Consider the following 15056-nt stretch of genomic DNA (forward strand, 5'->3'; position numbering starts at 1 on the left):
TGCATCATATGTAAGGAGAAGAATCTTGAACTGAAATGATAACTAATAGGGAGCCAGTAATTTTGGTATAAAATAGGGAAATATGATCAAATTTCTGTGCTTGACATAGGACTCTCATACTTTATACAGATTGTAAATACTTCAGTGAATAGCGAGGAAGCCCAGCAAAGTCCACATTAGAATAATCTAAGCAAGATGTAACTATGGCACGTAGAACTGTCTGTCTTATACCCTCAGGCCCTGCGTTACTGGGTACCATTTTGTGTAATCCTTCTTCTGGGTATCCCCTATAGGAGGTTCGCAAAGTTCCAGGTCCCTACTCCCTTCAGTTGATGGGAAAATCAAGCATGGATTTTCTAATAGGGGGAATGTTAATTGACACCAAGATCCAAGACATATTAATTCCTGCTAAGATACAATACAGATATAACGATGGGTTGGGAATAAGTATCAGGTGGGCCACACATATGTATTTGTATTCGGACTGGTGGAGTGCAGAGCTGGGACTAGTAGAGCTATAAGGCCAGCTGGCACAGAATCCACTCTTTGTACACTCTTTTCCCAGTCAAGGAAATGGTCCAGGACAGCATGTATGTTCCACACCAAATTGGTTGTACTAGAACTTGGATTCTTAGCCAAAATGGGACAATGCTTTTGGAGCAACTATGTACCTTAAAATATCTTTCAGGATTCTTGGTAATATCAATAGTAATACTTAAAGATGGAGGCAATTTCATGAAGAGGGTGGTAGATACCTGGAATGCCAAACCGGGGGAGGTGGTGGAGATGAAAACGGTAATGGAATTTTAAAATGCATGGGAATCCTTTATAGAAGGCATGGAACCAAATAAGCTTAGTGGTGATTAGATAGCAACACCAGTAATTGGGAAGCAAAGCCAGTGCTGGGCAGACTTCTATGGTCTGTGCCTTGTCCATTGCTGGACAGATTTGGATGGGCTGGAGTGGGGCTTTGATGACCACCTTCAGTAGTTGGAGAACAAGGCCAGTGACAGGCAGACTTCGATGGTCTGTGCCCTGAAAATGGCAAGGACAAATCAAGATCAAGTATACATATGTAGTGTCTATCTTATTGGGCAGACTGGATGGACTGTGCAGGTCTTTATCTATGTTACTATGGGCTCATTTTCAAAACAGAAAAACATCCAAAAATGACATAAACTAGCAGATGAACATTTTTCTTGCAAAAACGTCCCAATTTCTATTTTCAAAACCCATTTTTTGGACATGTTCTATGCTGTTCATCAGAAGTGCATCCAAATTACAAGGGGGCATGTTAAAGGTGGGATTTGGGTGTTCCTAACACTTGGAAGTTTGTCTTCTATAATGGAACAAAAATGTCCATGGTTAAAAGGACATTTTGGTCTAGACCTGCTAATGACTAAAAGCCACAAAAAAGTGTCCTAAAAGACCAGATGACCACTGGAGGAATAAAGGAATGACAGCCCGACCCCCTCCTACCCCCAAAGATGTGAATGAAACAGTACAAACCGGCCTATATGACAGATTCAGATGTTATCGCAGTCCTATTAGAGCAGCAAACAGGTCCCTGGAGTAGCCTAGTGGTCAGTACAGTGCACTTTAGAGAAGAAAACCCAGGCCCATAATTCATCCTGTTACACTTCTTGTGGAAAGTGTCAGCCTCCCAAAGCCCACCATTAACCTACTGTACCCACATATAGGTGACACCTGGAACCCTAAGGGCTATTGTAGTGGTGTACAGTTGAGTACAATAAGTTTTTAGTGGATTTTGGAGAGTTCACCATACAATAAAAGAGGGTAGGGATCAAATGTGTACCTAGGACCTTTCATGTGAAGTCCATTGCAGTGCTCCCTAGGTCCCCCACTGCTCTGCTGGGATGTGTCTTTGGCCAGTTTACTAAGAATGCTGGCTCCTCTTACATCCCAATGGCTTGATTTTGTGCATTTTTCACTTGGATGATATTTTTTCTAAGATAGTCCAAAAAGATAGACACACTAAGCACAAAGCATCTAGAAAACATTTAGGAAATGGCCATTTTTGAAACAAACAAAAAAAGAGAGATGTTTTTCAGGTTCAAAAATGGCCATGTTCGCCACTTGATTTTTGGATGTTTTCAGCAAAATGTCTAAAGCCGGATTTAGAAGTCATATCGAAAACGCCCCTCTATGTTTTCTTTTATAGGCAATTTCTCATTTGAACCCTGTTTTTTTTTTCTTACTAGACTTCGTTGTTTGTCTTTTTCAGCTACACATCTCCTCTGGGCTCTATCCTAGAGGGGAACTACCTGGTCAGACTCTTTATAAAATCTAGAATCTCTGAGCCTGTATTTGCAGAAACCTTTGTGATCAGATGTTTAAGGCTTAATTTTGTTTCCTCTTCCTTTCATCTTGTAGGCAATGATGCCACTAGACAAAATTATTTGGTGGGCACAGGGGAGGCAACCTGGGTGTTTGGGGAGGCAAGCCAAAGAGATATTTATGCACATTACAGCCCCCTTCCCCACCTTTGAATTTTTTATAAAGGCTACTATAAGAACTCCCAAAGGCCTTAGAAACTCCTTTAACCAGTTTCAGCCATTCAGTAAAGCAAGTATTATTTCACAGCAACATTCAGTGAATTGTTTCATATGGCAGTGAAGTCTGAAGACAACAAAGGATGGGGCAGACTCTCAATATAAACCTGTCACTCCCAGTTCTTTAACACTCTCCACATTCTTCAACAGTGAGGCTGGGACATTTATCTTTATATTTCAGCATACAAAAATACATAAATATTAAAATTGTAGTGTCATCTTGGGTACACACTCATCTTTCTCTGGAAACATTTTACGAAGTAACACAAAACCATCCAAAACAAGATACTAGTGGCCTAGTGGTTAGGGTGGTGGACTTTGGTCCTGGGGAACTGAGGAACTGAGTTCGATTCCCATTTCAGGCACAGGCAGCTCCTTGTGACTCTGGGCAAGTCACTTAATCCTCCATTGCCCCATGTAAGCCGCATTGAGCCTGCCATGAGTGGGAAAGCGCGGGGTACAAATGTAACAAAAATAAATACTCAGAACCTATATAGCAAACACTATGCCAAAATAGCACTCACTTTCATGATTAAAACGTCAACAATCTTATCTGTAAAAAGGCAACACTTGAAAATCAACCCAGTGACCGGACTAGTCCAGAAGTCACCCTCCTGGGTTTGTTCACAAAATATACAACCAACATGTTTATAATGGCCAGGGGAAACTGCAAAACCATGACATTTGTAAATTCCTAATGTATTCACAATGGCATCTCTCAAATTTTCACCTCAAGTGAAATACTTTGTGAAATGTTACCATTGCCAATGATGTAACAGAAAGTTATTGAAAGTTCAAAACTGCTTCTAATCTAGAAGAGTGCTGAAGGTTCTGGTACTGATGCACAGGCAGAATCTTAGCCATCTCTTCATAGACATGGGTGTGGTATTCCAAAATCAAAGTCTTAATAAATAAAGCTTCAGCTGAAAAACTCAGTTTACAGTTTCACATTCAAATTAGTGCAATTCACAGAACAAGCAAATTAAAGGTTAGGTCCTCTTTCTTCTTACTTCTCTTAAAGTGCAATCTTCCTTTCCTTCCTCTGTAAGGTTTGGACTTAATTTATCTCCCTGGATTCTAAGGACCCTTTTTGTACCTGACTCTCCTGCATACATTTCTCCTTTCTTTTCCTTCTGGAATCCGTCTGGTCTTCTGGTTCAGCTTGTTCTCTAGTTTTCTTCTTAGATTGGAACATTAAAGATGCTTCAGAAGAATGTCTAGAAATACCTGTTCTGGCCTGCTCTTGGACTTCACTTTTCTGTACTTGGAATTCAGGATTGGATCATTCCTTCTTGGCACTTGTATTTCTACATCCGTCTGTTCATCCTGGCTGAGTGGACGGTAGTACACTCCCATCACTATACTTTTCCCCTTTATACATGGAATTTCAATCCATAGAGATTCCAAGATGTGTTTTGTTTCCTGCAGAATTATCAATCTAGTTGATTCAAAGCCCTCCTTAACATACAATGCTACCCCTCCTCCAATCCGATCCACCCTATCACTACACTATAATTTGTACCTCGGTATGACAGTGTCCCACTGGTTATCCTCCTTCCACCAGGTCTCAGAGATGCCTATTATATCTAATTTTTCATTTAGTGCAATATATTCTAACTGTTCCATCTTATTTCTTAGGCTTCTGGCATTCGCATATAGACATTTCAAACTATGTTTGTTGTTCCTATTTACATCATGCTCAGTACTTGACAGTATTAATTTGCAATCTTTTGTCTGATTTTTATTTTTATTTAAGGACACCTGATCTACTGTGTCTCTTTTGCAACTTCACTATCAGGAAACCCTATCTTCCCTGTTTTGGTGATTCTTTAAAAGATACCTTATTCCAAACCATGCACTTTTGAGTGACTGTCGGCCTTCCCCCAGTCTCTAGTTTAAAAGCTGCTCTATCTCCTTTTTATTTGCTGATGCCAGCAGCCTGGTCCCACCCTGGTTAAGGTGGAGCCCATCCTTTCGGAATAGGCTCCCCCTTCTCCAGAATGTTGCCCAGTTCCTAACAAATCTAAAACCCTCCTCACTGCACCATTGTCACATCCATGCATTGAGACTAAGGAGCTTTGCCTGTCTCTTGCACCCTGCGTGTGGAATGGGTAGCACTTCAGAAAATGCTACCCTAGAGGTTCTGAATTTGAGCTTTCTACCTAAGAGCCTAAATTTGGCTTCCAGAACCTCTCTCCCACATTTTCCTATGTCATTGGTACCCACATGTACCAAGACAGTCAGCTCCTCCCCAGCACTATCTAAAATCTTATCTAGGTTACATGTGAGATTCGCCACCTTCGCACCAGGCAAGCAAGTGACCATGCGATCCTCATGTCCACCAGCCACCCACCTATCTACATGCCTAAAATTGAATCACCAACTACAACAGCTGTCCTAACCCTTCCCACCTGGGCACTAGCTCCTGGAGACACATTCTCGGTGTGAGAGGATATTGCATTCCTTAGTGTGCTGGTCCTGTCTACAGGATTACTTCCAGCTTCACCAGGGTGATGCTGCCCTTTTAGAAGGCCTCTGTCCAGATTGGAGGTGGAACTTCTCAACAACGTCCCTGTAGGCTTCCTCTATGTACCTCTCTGTCTGCCTCAGCTCCTCTAAGTCTGCTACTCTAGCCTCAAGAGAACAGACTCGTTCTCTAGGAGCTGGGAGCTCTTTGCATCGAGCACACACATATGACATCTTACCAACTGGGAGATAATCATATATGTGACTCTCAATGCAAAAGACTGGATAACATCCCTCTTGCTGCTGGACTACTGACTGCATCTTAGTATTATAGAGCTGTTTAATTAAAAGTTCTTAAGATACTAGGGATATCAGATGAATATAATGATCCTTTTGACTGTTGTAATTTGTAATTTATTTAGGGACTGCTTCTTAGAAACTAATTAAATGTAATTCAGAATCTAATGAAAATTGAAAATTTCCCTCTTGTTGTCTTAGAATAATTGACTATAAATACGAGTTGAGCTAGGGGTGGGTGGGAATGAGGACTGAACCTTTTTTTCCAGCCTGTATGCCAGCCTCAAATGTCATACCCAGCTCCCTGACAGCAGTATGCAGGTCCCTGGAGCAGTTGTTAGTGGGTGCAGTGCACTTCAGGCAGGTGGACCCAAGCCCATCCCCCCCTACCTGTTACACTTGTGGTGCTTAATGCTGAGCCCTCCAAAAAACCCCAAAACCCACTGTACCCACATGTAGGTGCCCCCCTTCACCCCTTAGGGCTATGGTAATTGTGTAGACTTGTGGGCAGTGGGGGTTGGGGGGGATTTGAGGGGCTCAGCACACAAGGGATGGGTGCTGTGCAACTGGGAGCTCTTTTAATGTTCTTTTTTAATTTGTAAAAGTGCCCCCTAGGGTGCCCAGTTGGTGTCCTGGCATGTGAGGGGAACCAGTGCACTACGAATCCTGGCCCCTCCCACGACCCAATGCCTTGGATTTGTTCATTTTTGAGATGGGCGCCTTCGGTTTCCATTATCGCTAAAAACTGATAGCGCCCAGCTCACAAATGCCCAAATCCTAGGCATTTGCCCCGCACAACCCATATTATCGAAAAAAAGATGGGCGGCCATCTTTTTCCAAAAATGCGGTTTGTCCCGCCCTTTCGTATGGCCACCCACGGAGATGGGCATTCACATTCGATTATGCCCCTTGGAAACTAGGTAATAATACTTGCTTCCCGCTCTTAAATTTTTATTTTTATTTTTTCTGTAAGTCACTGGGCCCTTCTGTGCCTTCTAGAGACTATCTATTAATGCTGTAGCAGAAACTTCAAGTTTTAAAACTATGGGGAAAAGGGTATGGAGACTAGCTAATAAAAGTTTGCTTGCTTTTTTAATTTTAAAATTCTGTGTTTATCGATATCCTAAAATTCCTCTTTTAAACCTTAATCTTTAACCTATGGCAGAAACTTCAAGTTTTAAAACTATGGGGAGAAGGGTATGGAGACTAGCTAATAAAGCTAATAAAGTTACAAGTACCTGGCGGAACCCTAAATCATGGCAACACTCCATAATACAAATCCCAGGGCAAGCAGTTGCTTCCCATGTCTGTCTCAATAGCAGACTATGGACTTTTCCTTCAGGAATTTGTGCAAACCTTTTTTTAAACCCAGATACGCTAACTACTGTTACCACCTCCTCTGGCAAAGAGTTCCAGAGCTTAATTATTTGTTGAGTGAAAGAATATTTCCTCCTATTTCTTTTAAAAGTATTTCCATGTAACTTCCTTGAGTTTCCCCTAGTCTTTGTACTTTTGAAACGAGTAAAAAAATTGATTTATTGCTACTCATTCTACACCACTCAGGATTTTGTAGACCTCAATCATATCTCCCCTCATCCGTCTCTTTTCCAAGCTGAAGATCCCTAACCTCTTTAGCCTTTTCTCATACGAGAGGAGTTCCATCCCCTTTATCATTTTAGTTGTTCTTCTTTGAACCTTTTCTAATTCTGCTATATTTTTTTGAGATATGGTGACCAAAACTGAATGTAATACTCAAGATGAGGTTGCACCATGGAGCTATACAAAGGCATTAAAGTATTTTTGGTCTTATTCACCACCCATTTCCTAATAATTCCTAGCATCCTGTTTGCTTTATTGGAGGAGTGGCCTAGTGGTTAGGGTGGTGGACTTTGGTCCTGAGGAACTGAGTTCAATTCCCACCTCAGGCACAGGCAGCTCCTTGTGAATCTGGGCAAGTCACTTAACCCTCCATTGCCCCATGTAAGCCGCATTGAGCCTGCCATGAGTGGGAAAGTGCAGCGTACAAATGTAACAAAAATAAAATAAATAAAATATTGGCCACCATCGCACACTGAGCAAAGGATTTCAGTGTATTATCTAAAACAACACCCAGATCTTTTTCTTGAGTGCTGACACCCAAGGTGGACCCTAGCATCAGGTAACTGTGATTCAGATTACTCGTTCCAATGTGCATCATCTTGCATTTGTCCACATTAAATTTCATCTGCCATTTGGACACCCAGTCTTCTAATTTCCAAAGGTCTTCCTGCAATATTTCACATTCTGCATGTGTTTTAACAACCTTGAATAGTTTTGTATCATCTGCAAATTTGATCACCTCACTCATTGTTCCGATTTCCATATCATTTATAAATATGTTAAATAGTACTGGTTCCAGTACAGATCCCTGCAGCACTCCACTGTTCACCCTCCTCCACTGAGAGAAATGACCATTTAACACTACCCTCTGTTTTCTGTCCAATAACCAATTCCTAATCCACACCAGAACCTTGCCTCCTATCCCATGACTCTAATTTTTTTTAGGAGTCTCTCAGGAACGTTATCAAAAGCTTTCTGAAAATCTAGATACACTACATCAACTGGCTCACCTTTATCCACATGTTTATTCACGCCTTCAAAGAAATGAAGCAAATTGTTGAGGCAAGACTTCCCTCAACTGACTCTGTCCCATTAAACCATGTTTGTCTACGTGTTCTATAATTTTATTCTTTAAAATATTTTCCACTATTTTGCCTGGCACTGATATCAGGCTTACTGGTCTATAACTTTCCAGATCACCACTGGAATCCTTTTTAAAAATCTGCCTTTACATTGGCAACCCTCCAATCTTCAGGATAATATGGATGATTTTTATGACAGGTTACATATTACTAACAGCAGATCAGCAATTTCATGCTTGAATTCTTCTAGTATCTTTGGATGTATGCTATCTGGTCAAGGGTGATTTACTACTCTTTAATTTGTCAATTTGGCTCAGTACATCTTCCAGGTTCACCGATATTTCTTTCAATTCCTCCACATCATCACCCTTGAAAACCATTTCCGGTACAGGCAGATCTCTTACATCTTCTTCTGTAAAGACAGAAGTAAAGAATTCATTCAGTTTCTCTGCTATGGCATTGTCTTTCCTAAGCACCCCTTTTGCTCCTTCATGATCTAACGATCCCATGGATTCCCTCACAGGCTTTCTGCTTCTGATGTACCTGAAAAAGTTGTTACTGTGAGTTTTAGAATCTGTGTCAAGTTTCTCTTCATATTCTGTTTTAGCCTTCTTTATTAATACTTTGCATCTGACTTGCCAGTGCTTATGTTGTTTCTTATTATCTTCATTTGGGTCCTTTCTCTATTCTTTGAAGGGCAATCTTTTGACTGTAATGGCCTCTTTTACTTCACCTTTTAACCACACTGGCTACAAATTCGTGGAATGCATCTAGACTGGGCTTCCAAGATGGTATTTTTGAATAACATCAACGCCTGATTGAGTGTCCTAACCTGTGCAGCCGATCCTTTTAGTTTCTTTTTAACCATTTTTCTCATTTTATTATAGTCGCCCCTTGAAAAATTAAATGCAGCTACAGTAGATTTCTTTTGTGGGTTCATCCCAGATAGTAGCTCAAACTTAATCATGTTATGATCACTGTTGCCCTTCAAAAATATACACAACATATGATCCTATATACCTTCACTGTCTCAACAGCCTGTTAAAAATGTGGGGGTAATTTTAGAAATGATTTTCTGCATATGGTAACCTGTTTATTTCCCTCCCAAATGCTCATGCCTAACTTAGGTGTGGATTGGGCATATTCTATACCAGCATATGTAATTTCTAGGAATGCCCATGACCTGCTCATGCCCCTCCCATGGCTATGCCCATTTTGAGATCAGCACAATAGAATTTATGTATACCACTTCATAGAATATGCTTAGAAAGTTGTGCATTTAAAATTCTAATTAGTGCCAATGAGTGCCAATAATTGCTCATTATTGGCCAATTATTGGTGCCAATTGACTTGTTAACCAATTAAGTTGTGTGTGTAATTTGGCAACACTGCCAAATTTATATGCAGTTCTTGTTGCCATACATAGAATCTAGGGGTTAGTGCAGTGGCGATCCTTGGTCGGCTGCCACCTGGGACAGATCGCCGCTGCATACCCCCCCCCCCCAATGGGTGCAGCGGCATCCATCCCCCTCCCCGGGTGCATTCTTACCTGCTGGGAGCAGCCGCATGGCTGTCGGCTCCACTAGTTCCCTGCTCCTTCTTCACCCCTCCAGCAGCGGGCACCCAGGGCAGACTGCCCCCACTGCCCAGCCCTTGGTACGCCACTGGGTTAGTGCGCAAAGTTGTGCATACAGTTTATAGAATAAGGTCAGTTGTATGTGCAAGTTAGTTTAACAATTGTCTGTTAATTGGAGTTAACAGCCAATTGTCAACTTAAATTGGTATTAGCTCATGGTAATTGGTACCAATTAGCAAGTTGAGCATCCAACCACTCTTACTCTCTATTCTAGAATTTGTGCACTCAATTTCTATTGTGTGCAACTTCTAGGGTACATGGACATGGGAGGGGCTTGGGTGGGTCAAGGACATACTTAGGCGTTATAGAATACTAAGGGTTTGGTGCCTAAATGTCAACTGTTAGGTGCAATCACTTACTCCAGCCGTTGACATGATGTAAATGCTCTCACCTAAGATTAGATGCAGAATTGCAGACTTAAGCTAGTATTCTATAATGGTAGTTCCTAAAGTTTGAAGCTCTTTCTTGAATCTACCCAATAGTGCCCAACCCCCTGATATTCTGTGCTATTTAACCATCCAGAATGGCTGCTATTTAAATAGTGCTTAACTGGCTATCCGGCAATATTCAGCAAGTGATAGCTGGGTATCTCCCACTGAATAGCACCAGTTAGCGGCTTGCAGATAGCCGGGTTATGTCGGCCAACATAACCGGCTATCTGGCGATTTTTAGCCCCACTTTAGCAGCTATATTTGGCCACATGAATATGTGGAATATCTTTGGCCAGTTAGAAGTCTGAATATCAACATATCTGGTTATTTTCTAACTGGCCAAAAATAAACCGGATATTCAATGCCGGTCACCGGAAATGGCCCAGCACTGAATATCCGGGTTTAGTGGCGACCGCGGGAGTTAGCCGGGCTAACTCCCGTGGTCTGAATATCAGTACCCAAAAGTTTGGTGCTTAAGTTTTGGTTACATTTTTTTTAAACTACTGTAGTGTATTTCCGTCAGGGGAATCTAGGGGGTGAGAAATGCCTATGTTATAAAATCAAGCTCTTATTGTCTCTGTCAGCTATATAGAAGGAAATACATTTGCATTTCTCTGCTGTTTTACTGGCTTCTTTGGATGTCATTATTCTCTTTTCATGCAGGCATACCTGGATGATTTTTCAATGTCAGCAGTACGTTTGAATTGCTGATGTTGAATCATTTCTAGTGATAGTACAGAATAGTAAGGATCTCTGGTATCTTGTCAGACAGAAACATGAACTACATAACATTTTGAGAAAAACATGCTCTGTACAAGAATCCTCAGATGAATTTATTTTTGCTTCAATGCAAAATTAAGGCTAATTGTGGTTCACTGGTGAAATGATGGTTGCTGTTCACTGCTGACATGACTCACAGATGTTTCCTGAGAAACAATGACAGAAATAGCATCAGTTTAGTGAAAGTCACAGCATACACCATATGTGAGGCGTTCTCCAATACAGCATAGAAGCATTCAGAACAGAATCTTGCTATTGGTAAACTCATAATTAGAGATGTGTGAATCTTGCACAAAAAGATGGGTTGATGCAAACTTGTCAGTTTATAAAAGCTTTGAAAAATTAGACAAAAATCCATAAATGATAGAATTCTATTATTTATATGCATACTCATGTGCTCTGCCCAAATGCCACCCATCATCACATCATTTGTCCACTAGTCAGTATTCTGTGAAGCCACTTAAGTGTGTAGAGGACTAGAATATTGCCATTTACATCACTTCCTGCTGCTTAAGGTTAAGTGGCTTTTTATAGGATTATTCCTAATGACTTTAAGATCTTTATTCTGAATGGTTACTCCTAATATAGAACTCAACACAGTGTACCTCAAATGTCATACTCAGGTCCATCACAACAGTATGCAGGTCTCCGGAGCAGTTTTAGTGGGTGCAGTGCACTTCAGGCAGGCGGACCCAGGCCCATCCCCCCTACCTGTTACGTTTGTGAGGAAACAGCGAGCCCTCCAAAACCTACCACAAACCCACTGTACCCACATCCCCGATTCCCTCCAGTGATTATCTGGTTAGTTTGGGCACCTTTTTGAGGCTTGGCCATGAAAAAAAAATGGACCAAGTAAAGTTGACCAAATGCTCATCAGGGATGCCCTTCTTTTTTCCATTATCGGCCGAGGACGTCCATCTCTTAAGCACGCCCCAGTCCTGCCTTTGCTACGCATGCGATATGCCCCTGTGAACTTTGGTCGTCCCCACGACGGACTGCAGTTGAGGGCGCCCTAAATCGGCTTTCGAGTATGTCGATTTGAGCGACCCAGACAGAAGGACGCCCATCTCCCGATTTGTGTCGGAAGATGGGCTCCCTTCTTTCGAAAATGCCCCTGATATTGTCCATATAAGTTGATATTTGGCCAGAATGTATCTGTTGGCACTTACGTGGTCAGCCATCAAAGCTGAGTGCATCAGTACTTTTCAATTTGTTTAAGCATTCATTTTCATATCTATGTCAGTGATGAGGTGGATAGACTCACATATTTTATGGGCAGGGAAAGGATAAAACCTTACTTGGGATTGATTATGTTGCCAAAGTTGTAATGATTGGAATCTAGATTAGGCCATTTAAGTACAGAGAATTGACTAGTTACATCTATTTGATTATAAGTTTGGCTAATCAGGTAAAGTTTAGTTTAGTTTAGTTTTGCTTTGTTTTTACACAGAACTATTTCTTTTATGGATTCAAAGAGAATGAGAGACTATGTGGAGAGTAAAAGAGCTCTGGAGAGGAAGCTCTCAGGGAAGCAAAGAGGGAGCAAACTAAATTCTACCTCTATGGTTGAATTATGCCTATGTTAAAAGGGCTCAGTTCTGAGTGAGTTACTCTCTCGTGGTTAAAGACCAAAAATGTCTGTACTAAGTTGTGGAAAGGTGACCTCGCTATATTGGAGAGATTCTCCTTCTCTGCTCATATCCAGCAGACCGCCAAGACCTGTCGTTTCTTTCTTTACAACATCCGTAAAATCCTCCCCTTTCTTTCCGAGCACTCTACCAAAACCCTCATCCACACCCTTGTCACCTCTCGTTTAGACTACTGCAATCTGCTTCTTGCTGGCCTCCCACTTAGTCACCTCTCCCCTCTCCAGTCGGTTCAAAACTCTGCTGCCCGTCTCATCTTCTGCCAGGGTCGCTTTACTCATACTACCCCTCTCCTCAAGACCCTTCACTGGCTCCCTATCCGTTTTCGCATCCTGTTCAAACTTCTTCTACTAACCTATAAATGTATTCACTCTGCTGCTCCCCAGTATCTCTCCACACTCGTCCTTCCCTACACCCCTTCTCGTGCACTCCGCTCCATGGATAAATCCTTCTTATCTGTTCCCTTCTCCACTACTGCCAACTCCAGACTTCGCGCCTTCTGTCTCGCTGCACCCTACGCCTGGAATAAACTTCCTGAGCCCCTACGTCTTGCCCCATCCTAGGCCACCTTTAAATCTAGACTGAAAGCCCACCTCTTTAACATTGCTTTTGACTCGTAACCACTTGTAACCACTCGCCTCCACCTACCCTCCTCTCTTCCTTCCCGTTCACATTAATTGATTTGATTTGCTTACTTTATTTATTTTTTGTCTATTAGATTGTAAGCTCTTTGAGCAGGGACTGTATTTCTTCTATGTTTGTGCAGCGCTGCGTACGCCTTGTAGCGCTATAGAAATGCTAAATAGTAGTAGTAGTGGTAGTAGATTCCAAGGCTTTCTAGTTTCAAGCCAGCAACAATTTTCAAAAGAGCACAGGTGGAAATTAGCTTTTTCTTTTATAGTATTGTGCAGTTTAACATTTCTGTTCTTATTAGTTCATATTCATATTCCTATTAGTGGAAAATGAATAACATATTTTCATAAGAAAAATTCATGTTTTGGCTGCCTAGTTTTGGTAGTGTGTGAGAAATACCAGAAAATACATACTGATCAAGTCACAAGAGGCGACCATGTCACAAAATATCATATTAGGGAAATTCAGAGTGCAAAATCTCTGATAAAAGCTTGCAAGCTCTCAGTATGGAATATAGATAAGCAGAAATCAGTCCCTAGGCTTAATCAACAGGATACCATTTGTTGTTCCAAGCAGATAACAACATGTTTAAAATTTAAAGACTGTAGTAGTCAGGAAGTTGTAAATAAACTGGAGACAATAAAACATTTTTCTTTAATTCAGCAGTGCCCTTATTTGGACATATCTTTATTCTTTTTAATTTTGCATGACACTGGTTTCAGATTTTGGAATTTTAAATAAAACTATCACTCTAGTGAAGTAGGTAATTAGATTATGTTTCCTCTTAGCAGAGGTGACCAAATTAAGATACAGCTCTGAACTTTCTGACTTTGAGGAACAGGCTAAAAATTAATCCAGACTCTGGTTTTTGAGAAGATAAATACTAGACTCCAAGGGCCCTGTTTACTAAGCTGCACTAGAGGCACGTAAGCGTAACTGTGTAGGCGTCCACAATATTCCTATGGGCACCTACACATTTTGTGTACACGGTAAAAACGCTAGTGCACTTTAGTAAACAGGGTCCCTAGTAAGGAGAGACCTAATAAGACAAGATTTATGAGTCATTTAGGTCAGAAAACAGATATTTAGGTAATAATAGAGGGCAATAACATAAAGGGCAGTAAAATTAAGGCGCCCAAAATCTAGGTACTAAACTAGTACTCTATAATGTCAAATTTGTTTGCCTAATCCATTATAGAATATTAGCCTAAGGAGGCTTTTTACTAAAGTGTGCTAAAATTTGCAGTTAATGGGTTTGGGGGCCTTTTACTAAGCCACACTAAAAAGTGGCTGGTGTTGTTCTTAGTGCATGGGTTTCCCATGTGCTGTGGCCACTATAAGCGTGGCAGGAAAATGGTCACATTTGTATCTTTTTTAATAATGGCTACATGCTAATTTCCTAATTATCTTGTGGCCATTACCGTGGGAGCTCTTACCGACATCTACTTGTAGGCACTATAGGCTCCTGCGCTAACCTCGCAATAATCGGACAGCGCGCGGCAATGTGCCAATGTTACCTGATTAGCCCAGGGAACGCCTATTCTCCGCCCATTGACATTCCTCCCGAGCTAAGAAATAAAAACAATTTTTTTAAGCATGAGATTAGCGCACGTTGAATGGAAGACTACTGCAGGATGTCTCATGAACAGAGAATGAATTTTCAACCGGATGTCTTGGACCTCTACTCTGAGGAAGTTGTTGAAGTTTGGCCATGTTAGCAGAGGCTCCATTTTTGGAAAAAAGCTAAGTAGCTATATTATGCTTTTAGTTTTTCACTGCATATTGCTTAAAAAATGTTTCAAAACATAGATCAATGAAGAATGGCCAGTACTGCATAAGAATGGTTTCGTGCAGTACATTTGCCAAAATATCTGAAGATCCTTCATAGACATATATTAATATTTAATGGAGAA

This window comes from Microcaecilia unicolor, chromosome 2, assembly GCF_901765095.1.
Source record: "Microcaecilia unicolor chromosome 2, aMicUni1.1, whole genome shotgun sequence".
Lineage (NCBI taxonomy): Eukaryota > Metazoa > Chordata > Amphibia > Gymnophiona > Siphonopidae > Microcaecilia > Microcaecilia unicolor.